The following is a 17,200-nucleotide window of genomic DNA, read 5'->3' as shown; positions in this document are numbered from 1 at the left end:
TCCATGCCGAATAAACGCTATACATTTACGGACATCCATGCCTTCTCCGGGATGCGAACCCGAGCCATTTGATAAGACAATCAGCGTCGCTAACCACTATCCCGGTCGGGCGGCATGAGTAATATTAATTACCGCGAGTGATAAATTACTTTAACCCCATTCGGTTAAAAGATTTATAATGTAATGTAAAATATTACAGTATTCTGGTTATAAGATTTACAAGATCATTCAGTGTATTACAGGGGAGCACCTGCTCTATTAAATTAAAAGAATATGTTAAAATTACTCAGCATTTAGCTACTGTGTCTCAAAGGTAGTATATATGTATGCATGTGTAAAATTTAGGATAATTTAAAAAACATTTTTATGTACATTTTTCACAAACACCTAGATATGTTAAATTAAAAAAAAAATGCTAACTAAATTTGATTTCGAAGAAATCCTTCCATAAACCTCTAAAATGCAGAAGTTTTTAAACGTAACAAATAGACATTCTTCTACGCAGAAAAAAATAAAATTTCATTTATAATTACTTTGATACAAAAGTTGAAATTCTTCAAAAATACGTAATTCTATATGTGTCATAAAAAATCCTGCAGTACCTGCGGTTTTCAGTTACAAACTGCTTATAAAAAGAGGAAAGAAATATTTCAATTCGTAAAACTCTTATTGTATTTTATGGTGAATTGAAATTCTTTTAATTCTTAAAAAATGTTTCCAAATAATTACAATAATGACTTCTAAAGGTAAATATAACAAAAATGCATGAAGAGTCAAGTTACATTTATCTTCCAGGAAAACAAGCTAACAAAAATATGCAAAATAATTTCCGAAAAAATTCATTCTCATTTTGTTTTAGTGTTGTCCCATTTTTTTCCCTCTTTTCCGTTAATTACTTATTTTAACAAGCAAAAATGAGCTGAAAATATTCAGTACGGATGCTTTTGGGGAAGAAATTTTAGTACACTAATCAACTAATCAATAGATGCTTTTCTTTAGATATTTATCCTTAAGAAAAAAATTAGTGATTTTTATTTAATGTACTGTAATTCTAGCTTTGGAAAAAAAAGGTTTAACGAGTTAAACAAAAGCATAAGCAATAAAAATCATAAAGAATAACGGAATTTTCTCTGATTAAGGTAGTTTTATAAATAAATAAATATGATTACACGTGTTTTAAACTTATCATATTTATTCTTGTGCATGTCTATATATGTATTCTATATACATGCACGTGCATGTACGTGTGTCTGGGTATTATATCAAGACACTAATGAAATATAATAACATAATTCGGTAAATTTTAATATAAAAATGCCAAAACAGTCACGTCCTTTCGGAGATAAAACACTATTTAAATTACAGATGATAATAATAATGACAGATAATAATTCCAGATGACAGATTTACTGCACTGAAGTTTTTTTTGAAGAGGTTTTTTTTTTTTTTTTTTTTTTTTTTTTTTTTTTTTTAAAGAGTAAAATTGTACCTTTCCGAAAAGTTTATATTAGAGAAGGTAACATTAATCTTTTGCATAAACAGCAGCAAAGAAATAAAATTTTGGTTACTGAGTTGATCCAGAAACAGAGTACCAAATTATGGCTGCAAATTTGCTGATTTCAAGTCTCGATAAAATTCCAAAATCATTCCAGATATGTAAATGAAATATAATATTAACTTTAATAAATTTATAAATTTGTATTTTACATGGAAGCGATTATCTTTCATCACTGTGTGAAACACTGTAATCATTGTTTAGAGTATCATATTAAGTTTTTCAATGATTAATTATGTTTCCACATTAACAAACTGAATATTTCAAATTAGAAATCATAAAGGGCTTAAAAATTAATTAGCACACGTAAAATGATTGTCATTATATAGATTTTATGTATAATATATGTATTTAAATTCGACTTCATACAGATAATGGATATTTGTTTGCAACTTACAGGAAGTCCTCTCTATATCCATTTTATACAATATCGTTTTTATACAATATCCGTTGTTTCTGATACAATATCCGTTTGTTTGTATCTGACACAATATCCGTTTGTTTTATACAATATCCGTTTGTTTTATACAATATCCGTTTTATACAACATCTGATATTTCGTTTGTGGAAAAGAAAAAAATCACTTAATTTTGTTTACACAATTTATTGATTAAATATTCCTTAGCTGTAACTGACCACTGATGACCTTTCTTAGGAAAGTGTGCTACAACAATTCTCATAATTAACATGAACATGGAAAACAATTTTAGGAATTCTGTTTCTGTGGCATTTCTCAGATATTTTTCGTAGCATACTTTAAAATACCACTCACTTTAATTCCATTTTTCTTAGATTATGATGTTATAGGTTTTTCCGGGAAAAATACAGAATTATTAATCACTTATAATTTTTTAAAAATTCTTTAGAGGCAGATATCGTAATAGAAAGTGAGCTCTTTGCAGTAAAGAAATTAGATCAATGTGATTTTTCTGCAACTATCCTAAATCGGCATTTAAATTTAAAGCACTTTTTGAATAAGAAGTACACGTCTGAGCTCTGGAGTTAAAGCTGTTAGTTATGATATGATTAAGAACTTGTTGATAATAGTGTAATATTAAAGAAAAGTAATGTAAACATAACTTCATTGTACCAAGCAAGAAAAAAGAAAAGTAAACACAAAAACAAACACATATACAAATTAGTTTTCATGGATTTAATTTATTGTTGATTCAATTAACGAAGAAAAACTCCGTAATGTAATACTAACAGACAAAGTTTTGAGTATAGGTGCTAAGAGACTAAAGATATTTTTATGTGTGCATATTACACGATAAGAAAAAAATTGCTTAACTTTTCGTAAACGAAATATCAATAGTTGGCCTTAGGGTAAACAATGGTCTAGGTTTCTTAAAGGTAGATTTAAGAAATTTCTTAAAGGAAAATACCTAAACGCGTAGGTAAATAGAAAATACTTTACTTATCTGAATTCTTAGAACCATTCTTAGTATTCCTTGAAAACAGTATAATTTCCTTAAAAGTAAGGGGAAAATCCTGGCATTTACAAAAGCATAAAATTAGAAATTAGTCAAGACTGCTCAACTAAAAGTGCGTAACTAAAAGATTAATAAATCTGCTTTAAACTGAGAAGTGTGATGAGCTGCCATGCTGCTAGGCTGTTCCACTAGCCACAGAATGAGATCGTTTTCTGTTTCATTCACGTAGTTACAAATTAAAGTAACTTTCTCTATTCTCTTGCTTGAATAATTGTCACATTTCCGTCATACTCAAAGTAAGTTCCTAAATATATAATTTTTAATATGACTTCCGTTATATTACAAGTAACTTACTGTTTAAAATGAAGTAAGTCTTGGAATTAATACGCCAAGAAAATATCTCAATTCTAAGCATTAGAAAATGAATAGAACATTTTGGAATCGAGGGAAAATGGGATAATGAGTTTCCCGAAAATAAATCCTACCCTCTGATAGGCATACTCATATTTAAGTAAATATTACGAAAGCCAAAGGCCATTTTTTAAAAACTGGAACTTTGAAAACTGTTGCACTCGCAAATGAAACAGAATTTGGAATTAAGTTTGTGACAGAAAAATACAGGCTAGTGGTTTCATACTGATGCTACATGTTAGGGACTTGAAATTTGTTAAAAACGAAGATCTCAGAAATATTATCTTAATCTGTATTTAGGTTTAAAATCTACTATATCGTGGGTGCGTTATTGGTACCATTACCCATATTGATAACTTTTCTTAAAATTCTGCTTCGAAAATTTTACTTCCTTATAAAAACATATAAGCATTTTAATATATACAGTGATGGATCCTCGTCTGGATCACGTTTTTTAAACGACCGACCCTAAAAATGAATACTTTTCTGAATGCACTGTAGAGACATTAGGTTAATTGGAAAAGCCGAAGAGATGAAAAATGAACAAACGTCTTCGCCGAGGATCGAACCACGGACTTTTAGAATACCGGCCCAGCGTGCAGAACCACTATACCCAGAAGACACGCCTTATAGTATAAATAAACATTGTTATTGAAAATCTCTCTCTAAGGCGACCACTCCTTCAGAAGAATGACATCGTCTGGAAATGTGAGTTGTCGTTTTAGAGGGGTACACTGTATTAGGATAATTTACACTGAAGGAAAGTAAATTATCTCTTGCTTACCATCTGCCTAAGAGGCCATATTTGTTAGGATTCTTTATAATTGTAAAACAAAGAAAATATAATACATCCTGGATTAGAAAATATGATGCTCCTTATATTAGAAAACACATTTGAAAAATAGCATAAGTAATATTGCCCCTTAGTCAAGCAATGCGAGTTAATTACTGCAATTACGTTACAAAGATTTATTTACTAGGATTATCAAGATTAGATATTGTCATAATAAATCTCCAGATATTCAGATACATTACTACCTACACGAATCTCTCAATATTGGCACGTCAGACACTGGAACTTCGTTCCACCTAAACTTCTGAATATCACTAACGGTTCCGAAGGGATTAGAAACGGGACTTAGACTAATATCTCTCGGAAAACCGTCTAACTTCCAATAATCTAGCTGCCACAATCAATTACGCAGGCATGGATAATAACCTACCTTCGCTTTGGGGTCAGAAGCGCCATTTTCCTGAGTCACTACATCGGCGCGACGCCTCGCTGTCCATGACCGATATCGGAGTAATATCCGAGCAATCTGTTTACACCAACGTCGCTAATGATTCCATTAAGCTCGTATTACAGAAGTACGAATTATACTCCAAGAATGAGGATCAGTTTGTGATAGTTAAGACAGTTATAGCTGTACAAATATCTGAAATTAGCAGCTGGAGAATTTGTAATTTCTGGTCCACATCGGATTTTGCAAACTACCTATCTTAATTCAAACCTCGTGGAATTAACCCTGAGTTTGATTTGCAGTTTGGGAACGTAAATTAATGCATTTCGCTTATAAGTTTATGGTTGTTAGATACACTTGTTAAGGCAAGATTAACATTAGAAATTGATTGCTTTTTATTTGCACAATTACCTTCAAATCAACTGTAAATATGAACAGTTGAATGGTAGTTGAACATGTTTCTTTTGTTTATAAGCTTATTTATACTGAAAATATTTATTGTTCAGATAGCGGAGACTATTTGGCCTTCGAGAAAACACCTAAAAGAAATTGTATCCTTGCCGAAAGTCGAACTACGGATCTTCCACTTTCTAGCTGAATGTGCTTACCACCTACATCCAGAGTATACATACTGGGATACGAGGAAATATGATAATTCTTAAAATTCTTTCTTACTTAGAAGAAGACCGGCGTGAGTCACGTGCCCCATTAGACCGAGTCCAAGTGGGTTGAGCTACCGTTCACGGCACTTTTCAGTCGGACAATATTATTAAATTTTTACGAGCTGGTAAATATGAGAAATCTGTGGCTCTAGAATCAAACCACGGATCATCTGTATGCTAATTGGATTGTGCTAACCAATGATACCAAGGGGAGCACATTGGGGAATGCGATATTTCATTATAAGACTAATAGATTTAATCTTAAAGTTAATTTTTTTTATTTTTTTGTAGGCCAAAGGTTTTTTTCTTTAATTTTAAATTTTTTATTTATTTATTTATTTATTTTTTTCATAATAAAGAAGAATACTTTAGGGTTTTGAAATAGCCAGTAATGTAAGAATATTGTTATGGATTTTGTATTTAATTTGCTATGTTTAGTAGAATTATGATTAAAATTGTTTTATATTATTATATTTAATGCAGCACGAGACATATTTGAAGAGAAAGCTACGTCGGAAAAATTAAAATGCAGCAGCACGCGCATTTAATAAATAGATATCTCATAACTGTACTCTTTTGCTTCCAGAAAACTTGAGAAATTACGAGAAGCTTCTCGTGACAGATTAAAAAGCTTATAAAAGCCGGAATAAAACATCTCAATTCAGTTGTTTACTTATTGCTGTTATTGATTGTAGCGAATTCGAGGTGAGATCAGATTAGCTTTCTCAGTGTTTTTTTTTTTTTTTTTTTTTTTTTTTTTTTTTTTTTTTTTAATAATTAAGCTCTGTTCAACGTTTTAGTATTACTTTGAGAAATTGCGATATTGTACGAATATTTCTGAAGAAATTTCAGCATTTTGTTTTATTTTTTTATTATAAGAATACATTTTAATCACTCTTCATCGGACTTATGCTTTCAATTTATTACGAACCCGTACGCACACAACAATATTATTGTCTATTGAAGAATTATAGAACGGAGAGAATAAAAAGCTAAGGATATTTTTAACCTTTGGTATGATTCCAAAGTTTTTTTTTTTTAAGCAATACTTCAGAGAGGAAAAATATCTCGTAGGTATAAACCGGACTGTCACTTGTACTATTGAATGAACAATCATTTAATTTATTAAAGTGTGAACATTATAGAGTGAAGTATTAAAGTTTGAGTTGTGAAGTTTAATTTATGTTTAATGATATATCAGAAACATTTATAACACTGTTAATGGCGGTAGTATTAATTTTCAAGCAATTTAAAACATTTTACTAGTAAGAATTTAAAAAGTTTTATGTATAACCAGCTTAAATAAGATAAGAAGACACTGATTTTTAGGAAAAAAAACAAGAAAATAAATATAAGATAATTTTACCCAGTACAATTTATTAAATGAAATATTTCATTTATTTTAAATATATAAAATACTTTTTTAATATTTTTTATATGCCAAAAATTTTAGAATAGGTTTTCAAAAATCCGTCATAACAACAGTTTCTAATTTCATCACTCCGGTATACTTGTATTAACTGCAATGTAATCTATCCTTTATTTCAAATCTTGGTTTACTCAAAGATACAGCAGTGTCAATTTTCTAACCATATGTTAACAAAATTTTTGGGTGAACACAGCGTTTATCAAATCAAGCAAATCACGCAAAACACGGTGAACTGTCTTGTGGGAATTAAATTTGAATATGGATTAGTGTATAGAACCTGAATAAACATCACTTTTTTTTTTACTACCACCTCTGCAGGTCCGCATGTTAATGATTACTAAGATTAAAGAGTAAATGTGTTATAAATAGAACAGAACAAAGTCTTTTGGACTTTCGGATGTTCGTCTTAGCACACATAGCATATACACTTTTAGAAGAAAAAAATGTTGTTTTAATAGAAGTGGCAGTTTAATTTTCATTTACTTGTATTCTATGAGTGCTCTTCTCAACTACAGTCAACGGGTAGGAATTTTAAATATTTGCCATTGGTAGTGTAAATTATTTTGTGATAATATATAGATGCACTATGAATGGAAGAGGCCAAAATTTAGCAACTAATTACCTGGCATTCACATATGTCGCACGAATATCCTTTATATATAATTATTCGTATGCTTGAAGCTAGAAATAAAATAATCCAAGGAACAAGATTCTCTAACAACAAAAAGAACACTTACTAAACTTTTTGGTAACGTAACGAAAAACAAAAGAAATAAAAGGAGTAGTCCTTAGCATCTTTATTCAACATACGATAAAGCCAGTACTTCGCTTTCTGGAACGGTAGCAATACAAGTTACGGATACGGATGTGGATTATGAAGTTGCTTATGTGGCCAAAGAAAGGGCTTCTCTGACGGCCCATGGCTTCGACAAGCTAGCAGGTGAAATTCCTACAGCGGTCAAGAAAGGGAGGTAAAAGTTGGGAAACTATTGTCTCTTGTACTACATGTGTGCCAATTAGGCAAAAAGCGACGGAAGACATAGTCATGCCGCGCAAGAAAAGAAATAAACGTCGGCAGTCAAGATACGTTACGACGTTACTTTAAGCATATAAGTAGTAAACGTTTTCATCAAATTATCTTCTAGAATTACCTGGTAACTAAGACCGTTTGAAAAATTTGCAGCATCAGAGCTGTTTTGAAGATTTGAGTCCAGTTTTGAAGAAAAGCGTATTTAGTAATGCGGTCCGCTTTAGCGTCGATTTTTCAAGTCATCAAGAATCAGTTTGTTTCTAATCAGGAAAGAAGCGTTTACTGTTTTTCTCAGAATCTTTTTTTGTACTATCTGATGTTTGTGAAAATTTGGCTTTAAGCTGACGCCCAGATTGCAGATGCATAGCACAGAACTGGGCTTGTGATTCCTAGATATATCCTTCTATTTTTGTTCAGAAACAGTCCAGAATAATTTCCTAGGAGTGCAGAAAGATGGCTCTCGATACCACAGGATTTTCCTATGATGTGCTTAATTTGATAAGTCCATGTGAGCCTTCGACTAATGATAACTCCCAAATAACTTAAAATTATTTACATGGTTTACAATTTCCCCACCTCCTTACCAATATCAGCATAGACTTTAAGGCATTTATAGTGATTCTCCATTCCTTGCACCAATCTTCAATATCTGAAAAAAATCCTGAGTTTGGAGATGGCGCTCTTGAGTTGGGTAGATATCGATGTGTCGTCGGTATCGTCCACGTTCAGTTAACACTGAGTTATGATTAAGTTTATCTTCGGGAAAATCGATTATGTAAAAATGGTAGAGCATGGGAGTAAGACAGAAACCCCAGGACACTTTTGCAATGATATTTTTGAAGGCTGAATAGATATTTCCTTGACCAACCATCCTACCTAGCTGCTTTAAAGTAGAAGTAGTAATATAGCCATAAGAGCTTATCCATTTGTAATAACAAGCAAGCAGCTTAGCTACGCAGTCTAGAATTAACTGAAACGACAAATACAAATACCGCTGTCAGCAGCTCTCCACTATCAGCTGCAACTTCTGTGCGGTGCTCCACCAATAACATTAAATTAAACTGAACATATTGCGTAGAAATGCATATTCTATATTTACTAATATTAAAGAATAAATGTGCTGTAAACATACAGAACAATTAGATAATTAATAAAATTTGGGTGAAGTAAATGAACATTTAAATTGAAAAGACGGAATGCCCTTTGATTGTACTACACGCAAGCCATTAACTTAGCAGCTTAAGTGCAATTGCAGAGTTTTGATTTTATTTGCACATTAACTGCATCAGCAGGATTTCATATGCCTGAAACAATTAGTTAAATTGAAATTTCTGGCTACTAAACCATGACTTGTCACTCAGTCAGACGAAGCTATTAAGCAAGATCTCATTATTTGAGTATGTTATTAAAGTTAGAAAGCTCTCTGCACTTAAATATTTACACAGCTTTTGTGACAATTAAATATCTTTCATTTAGTAACATCAGGCACTGATACTACTGCAGTAAATTTAATGAAACTGAGCTTTAATTACTTTTAATTGTATATGATATACTGTTTATTTATATCAATAATTAAAGAATGCTTTTCTTTACTATTAAGAAAAAAAATAGACATGTTTATAAAAAAAGAAGATTTAATAAAATTCAGCTATTGTTAAATGCAATGTTTAATTTGCTTTCATTAACAGAAAATATGAGATTATGCCACTTTATAGAAACTAATATAATTTTCATTTAGATCTTTGCTTACAATTAATACATCAACAAAACTGACTCACCTATGTCCTTTTTAAGATGCTGCCGTGAGAGAATGTCAGATAAACTGACTCATCATTTTTCCCATTCTAAGATGTTGCCCATTTTAAGCGAATTCAAATTAAGCTTGAATAATAGGAATAGGACTATTTAGATACAGCAAAAAAGTAGAGGTCTATCTGCCCGAGAGAAGGGATAATTTTCAGGAGGACATTTAAGGGAAACTTTTCGATTTCAGTGGTATAGATGGAGAAAATTATGAATCCTCATATGCAACAACATATTCTCTGAGATATGAAATTTATTCGAGCCATTAGTGCTTAACATATTTACCGATGGGCGTTGCTAAGCCCTATAATAAAATAATTAGAAAAACGTGATATATGGCAGGCTAATTAAATGTTGTTATTTTTGTTAACTCATTTTCTAGAAGTTGCTGCAGTTTATCTCTGCAAAGTCACTTTAAACAAGAATTGTTATATCTAACTAGGAAGTTACCTTTTAAATGATGAATTAATTTTACTTGCTCTTTTCCTTTGTATATGAAAGCAAACATTTTTTATGGGGTTAATGAAAGTGTATCTTTAAAATAAAAAAATCTCTACTATCATTACACCTGAATCCCTAGTTCTAGAGAGCAATAAGAGCCAAAAATATATTTTTTTTTAATGACCGATAGCCAATTAGTTATTAACAGTTATCAGTTTGTAGAGAGATTTGGCATTTTTTTGGAAGCGGGCAGGATGAAAAATCAGCTACGCCTTCGCCGGGAATCAAGCCGCGGACCTATCAATTACGCGCTGAGCGTGCAGACCACCACACCACGAAGGCTCGCTAAGAAGGGGGAAGAAATACCTTATATACTTCCCCTTTTAAAATAAGAATGTTTTTTAGGAGACCCAATCGCCAATCAGGTGAGGAGAATTATTATCCAACACCCTTTTAGTTCGGGCGCCACTGTAGAGACATTAGGTATTTTTGGAAGCAGAAGAGATGAAAAATTAGTAACGACTTTGCCGAGAATCGAACCACGGATCTCTGGAATACCGGCCTAGCGTTCAGACCACTACACCACGAAGGCACGCTAGGAAGGTGGGAGAAATCCCTTATAAGTTTTCACGTTATACGTAAGTTGCGTGGCGGAAAATCCAGCATAATTTTCGATTTCAAATGAGTATTGGATTGGTTCTACAAATCTGTATAGTTTACGCTTATTATTGAGACTCCTGTTTAAGTTTTTTATTCTTATAACTTAGTTTGAGAAACATGTGGTTCGGGGAAAAATACATTTTAGATAAAGTTACTTCTCTAGCTCTGTTTGTGTAGAATTTGCCAAATTTGACAATCGTTGAAGAAACACTTCGCCAGAGACAGTAACAGTCATAACTCATAACAGAGCTAATACTTCGAATAAATATTATAGAAAGGGAATTTTGTATACATTTGTTCAGCAAAAGGATTGCGAATGTTTCTTTACTTCAAATTAAAATTGGAGGTACTTACCAATTTCGTAACAAATCTGTAAATCGTCTAAAGCTCCACTTAAAATTAGATCCTTCCTGAATTATATACAAACGTGTAATAACAATTTTCTTCACCGCACGAAATAATGGATACGGAGTATAAATAACTTGCCATAGTAGCAGTCTTACCATATAAAGAATGCAGTCTGTCATGTTTGCAGAAACTACAGACACTAAACGATGCTTATAGAAAGGATACTATTGACAAAGATAAATATGCACAGACGAGCAAAGAAAAGAAAACGCCCATCAAAAAAGAGGGAAAGAAAGATAATCTTTTATTGGGGGGAACAGCAAAAACACACAATCTTTCATGGGCAGACAAGAGGCCCCCCTTTTCATGGAATGATCATGAATAATTTGATAGTTAATTTATTATTTTGTACAAGTGAGATATGATAAGAATTAAAAGATCAAACAGTGGAAGATTTCGGTTATCGTAGAGCATGTGTAAAATGGGTACTTCGAGAGCGGGCGCGGTCATTTGCTCAGATCAATGAGAAGCATCTGAAATCATAAATACGACTACTCGGGTGTTTCGAAATTTTGTAATACAGGTAAAACGTACGCGTATATTGTAATTATCCAGAGATGTAAAATCAGTTCATGCGAATTCTAAAATGGTCAATAGCCAACTATTAGTAGAGACGTTTTCTGGGACTTCTTGGGAAGACTATAGCATCATTCACCTTGATGTTCTGGAACATGTTCAAACTATAACCAGACAGAGGGCACTTTAAAAGCTCCAAGAAAACCTTAGTAAGACGATATCGAATAAGAACTTGAATATGATACATATTTTCTGCAAACTGGGCTGAGTAATGGTCTGCCATTCATCATAGGAACACGGTCTTGCACCTTTGGGCTTTCGTTTCTTCTGTGAAGGAAAATCTAGGAGAACAACATATTGCTGACATAAGTGAAATAGAAGTGACTACTGAGAAGCGGGCAGGATAATATAAGTCAACAGACATAGATTTCATATTTATTTCTGAAGATTCGAGAGTGGGTTCATTGAAGACAGAAATGCATTGCTTCCAGTGGAGATTGTGTGGAATAATATCTTATTATAATGAAAAATCATATCAGTAACTTGTGAAATTTGAGTGTTATGTGTTCGTAATAAAGAGTAAGGTCAAATTTAAGTTATTTTTGATACATCCTTAACGAATTAATAGAATTAGTAATTTTGATATTGCTAGAAACTCCGTTCAGTGACTTAGCATTTCGTGTGTTTGTATTTTCAAGGAGTGTATTCTGCTTCCAGAAGACGTTTTTCGTGCTTATTATTACTCATAACTGTAGATTTAAAAATTTTATTTAAGCTTATTAACTTTGATTATTCGTTTCTAAATATGCTAAGAAGAGCCTCTAGAAGTAAGTATGTTTCACTAACATTTTTGAATGACCATGTACTTTTTTGAAAACTTCCAAAGCAATTCGCTCAAAATCTTTTTAACAGTAAACTTTGTCACAATGGTCTCAGTACAATAGCCGTGAAAAATAAATATAAATGTGAACCAAATATGTGTTTTATTCATTATATTGCCCTTCTGAGAAGATTAGACAAAAACCCTTATTCTTCTTCCACAAAGTAATTTAAAGTGTGCATTATATTTGAAAGTGCCTTGCCACTCTAAAAATAATTCATTTTAACCTCGAAATGAAATTATAAAATGTTTTTAAGCATGCCTACTTAGTAAAAAAGTGTAGGATTTTTTTATTCGGAATAATTATATGACTAAATTTACAAACTTCTCAATATAGAGTAAAGTTTAATTCATTAGTCCATTATCTTATTCATGAAAGAACATGTTTCTTAATGCCATGGCCGAAAAGTAAATACTGTTAGAATTCTTACACATAGAACTTGAGCAACTGTTCGCAAGAAATTCATTTATGTTTATTTGATGCCAAACGCTTATTAAAAGCTCATAAGTAAATCGAAGTTTCAGGGCACTCTAGAAGATGTCTTTAATTATATTTTCAACTGACTTTGGGTGGCGAGGTCCAAATGAAGTAACAAGGTCCATCGAGGTCCATATTAAGTATAATTTAGCCGTAAGCGTCGTCAGAATTGCTTGGAATGCACTACAGAGGTTGTTCGCACATTTTTTTATGTAACAGTGGTTTGCATAAAATATCGCTTGCTTGCAAAATTTTTAACAACAGCTATATTTTTGAAAGTGTAAATTATAGTCTGCTGCTTGATAATTTTGTTTTCATGCAAAATGGTGCTTTTAAAGAATCAGTGAACTGAGAGATATGTTTCTGTTCTTTCCGAAGAAAATTATTCGTATCTAGTCTTTAAAACACGCTATGAAAGACATGAGTTTTCGGTATCTAAAGCAATGATATATAATATTATCAATAAGAAAGGAAAAAAAAATCAGAGATTGGCTTGAAGGAGAAAAATTGTCAAAAATGCATATTCAAGGAAAAAAGGAGATGTTTCGAATGTTTCAAACGTAAGAATTTTAATATTAAAAGAAAATCTGCGACGTCAAAGAACAGTTGCATAATAATTAAAATACTCAGTGTCAACTGTAAACGAAGTGATTAATGCTAATTTGAATCTTAAGCAGTCGAAAAAACATAATGTGCATCGCCTTTTTCCACCATATATCGCCGAAAGCCGAACGCGCAGCAGAATTCTCTATGAGAATCAATTTTTCGGATAAAAATGGAAAAATGTTGTTACAATAGATAAATCATAGGTATATTTAAACGACGGCAATAAAAATACATCCGTTTATTGTCATAAAAGAGAAGAAAAAAGTCTTAGAACGTGGTTCAAAGAATCTAAAGAACGTTTTCTAAAAGGAATTTATGATTTTTGTTGGTTTTTGGTATAACGGAAAATAAAAATTAAAGGGAGAGCAGAAAACGGTGAAAGTCAACTCCACATATTATCAGGAACATAATATACACCCACTTTTCAAATATCAAATACCTTCTCTTTACTCATAGTACCATCAATTAGTAGAACTACGTCAAGACCAAGCAGCCGCACCGTCAAAATCTAATGCTAATTTCCTGGATAAAAAGGAACAAGAAACGCGTATCAAGGCCATACCCTTCACTCATATCCTTACTAAATCTCCTGAAACATCATCACCACGGGATTTTGCGCTTTTGGAATTTTAAAAAGCAGATAGACGTCGACCTCAAATGTTCTTAAAGTTTGAAAGCTGTTCAAGAGGAATAGTATAAAATGCCTCTTCCGTTACTATAAACAGCTTTATTGTCTTGGAAATTACGGTGCATAAAGATAGGAGAGATTAAGGGTTATCAAATGGAACATTTAAAACTTAAAAAAATCTAGATGAAATATTTCTACTAATACAAAGAAAATCGTCTACAAATGTGCAGACACCCTTTCAATGAATGGAAAATGAATGAAGTCTTTCAGTAAAATCTAAAGCCTTTTTTTTATGTGTGTATAATTTGAATTTTATTATAGAGACACAGGAAAAAATACTGATTAAAAACATCTGAAACTTCTGATACAACCACAATAAATAGGCTAGAAATTAACTCTAAGAGATTTTCTTTTATTTTAATACTTTTCAAGTTAAATGTTTCCCCCTGATTTATAAATTTTGAATCTAAAACCAAGTTATCAATTTAAGCTACAATTTCAGGTCGAAACAGCTATTAATGTTTAAAATAAACGTAGCTGAAATGAGTATTTCTTTTGACAGTGAATAGGTAAAATTACTGATTGCTGGTATTGTTGTTGAATGGCAACTTTACTGAGGATTTTAAATTTTAGATGCTGGGGCTCTGGGCTTAGAGATGTGCATTCCTTCCTTTGTTTATTGTCTGATTTCTTCTAATTAGTTATTGGTGTGACGAAAACTACTAGAACCGATAAAAGTGAACTTAGATTTGTCGATACTCTAGAAATAACATAGAAGAAAATTAAATTATGGTATCCGTTTTAAGGTATTTATTTTCAGTATATTATATATTATTATAAACACTTAATTTTATTAATTAAAAACCAATTAAATTATACGTTATTCGTCTGTCCAACAAAACACAATTTTTTATAAAAGAAATAATGGGGCGATCATTTAATTATAATAGTATAAATTTAAAAAAAATAAGCTTTTGCACATGGCTAATTATATCTAATAAAATATGATTCAAAATTTCCTATTACATACTTTCTATTTATTGGAACAATAAATTAAATTTTGTTTACAAATGGTTAACCAGAAGTAATCTGGTAAACGTGACTTAGCTCGTTGCTAACCGCATAAGATTCTTTTTATTCTCTGCATTATTTCCAAAGATGATAAACAATACAATTTGTAAAAATATTTCTTAATTATTAAAATAAATTGGCTATTAATTACTTTAAAATGATTGATTTATTAAAATATTTAGAATTAATTTTTAGATATTAGAAATTTATTGCTTTGTTTCTTTGTTATCAAATTTAACCTTCAGCAAATACACTTTGTAACTAGAAAAATATTAAATTGATTCGGTAACACTGAGCATATTAAAATTCAGTCACATTTAATTTTAATGTTCCAATTTATAAATTTTATATTCTTTTGACAAAACAATAGTCTAATCTTCGAGCCTGAATACCAACCACTATGCATCTTCCAACTGCACGTTATTTTTGTGTTCAGTAAGCAAATGTATAATTTGTAAAAGGAAGTGGAAATTACGCATATTTCATTTTTTATTTCTAAATAAGTTCTTTTGTATTTTAACTATTATTTTATATTTAGAAAATGATGTATAAGACTTCACTAACATCAAAGTAGGAAAGCTTTAGTTAAAATATTAAGAGTAAAAGAAAATATCTTTATATGCAAAGAAAAAAATATTTTTATTTTACTTATCTTTTATTTACTTTAACTCGCTCCGACAGTCTTTTTCTTCAGTTTTATTTCCCGGGCATGCATATTCAAAGAAAATCAACATACAGTTTTTTGTTTCAAAGAAATAAAAAAATCAAACAGGCTTTACACTTTCAATAATCTGAAAGCTTTTTCTCCCTGTGAATCCTCAGCTTTAACAGAATCTTTACGCACTGAATTATTTATACCGTGACAGAACATTTGAATATTTCAAAAACAATTTCGAAAATCACGTCGGCGACAGACGCTTCCCAAGATCAAGAAGAAACTGAAAGCTATCATATGAGTACTTAGATATTTCACAAAATTTAAACTCAGTGTTAACTTAGCCATAAACTTTCTTTTCTGGGACTATTTGGTTTCTTTATTTGAGGTTCAAGATTTTCGCTTCTCAAAAGACAAATTCACTTGCGTCAACACTTAGTTTAAATAAAATGGATTCAAGATTTTCTTGCTATGAAGGTAAACACATCTGGTAGTCGTAAATAAACAAAGACGCTATCTAACCGAATTTATCTGCCTTTTAATCTGAATTTTTAATGTATTTATATTGTTATGCTTTAATAGATGATAATGTAAGGAAAATTGGCTTATGTTACAAATGGGTTGGCTACCTAGCCCTTTTAGTTGCCAGGGATCGAAGCCGTAATAAACTATGTTCTTCGTTTCCGGCCGCTCATGGGCATTTCGTAAATGTGAGTGCAACCATCATTCCTTGAAAACGGACGGAAACTAAAATGAGATATTATATGTTAAACACTGGGGCATAGTAATAGAATGCAGTGCAAGTTAGAATTAGAAAAAAATATTTCATCAGTCTAAGACAAATTGCGACATTCAAAAATTAATAATTAGGTAATATAAAAGTATTAAAATATATAAAAATATATAAAGTATAATAATTAGGTTGATAAAAGTCATAAACTATAGCATAATTAGTAAATCGATGTAATATTTAAATTATATTGATTTTTGAGGCAAGTCTCAGCTTGAAGTATGCGTATGTGTACCAAAACACGTGGATACAGGTTGTTATTATTATCACTTCGCATTGTTTCACTTGAAAAAAGAATAACATGTTTACATTTAAACATTTAAAGTGATCATTGAAATAATTATTGTACATATACATATAGTAGCTTAGTGTGAAAAAATTACATATATAAAACAAAGAACCTGCAGTTCTTAGCACACGTAATTTTATATTTAACTGATTTTCACAAGAACTTAATATAGAAATTTTAATACACTTGTAATTCATTACAAGACTGCTTATTG

At 31.1% G+C, this 17,200-nt stretch overlaps 1 protein-coding gene across 1 annotated transcript in view; it reads left to right on the top strand.

Annotated features, from left to right (window-relative positions):
• The window catches only part of LOC118183399 (uncharacterized), a 291,111-nt gene that overhangs the window by 166,799 nt on the left and 107,112 nt on the right, over nt 1-17,200 (top strand). The window lies entirely within an intron of this gene.

The sequence above is a fragment of the Stegodyphus dumicola genome, chromosome 1, assembly GCF_044657685.1.
Source record: "Stegodyphus dumicola isolate Sdum_Otavi_A_Nest chromosome 1, ASM4465768v1".
NCBI classification, from domain to species: Eukaryota; Metazoa; Arthropoda; class Arachnida; order Araneae; family Eresidae; genus Stegodyphus; species Stegodyphus dumicola.
The sequence above is the reverse complement of the archived record's forward strand: the minus strand, read 5'-3'. Positions and strand labels throughout refer to the sequence as shown.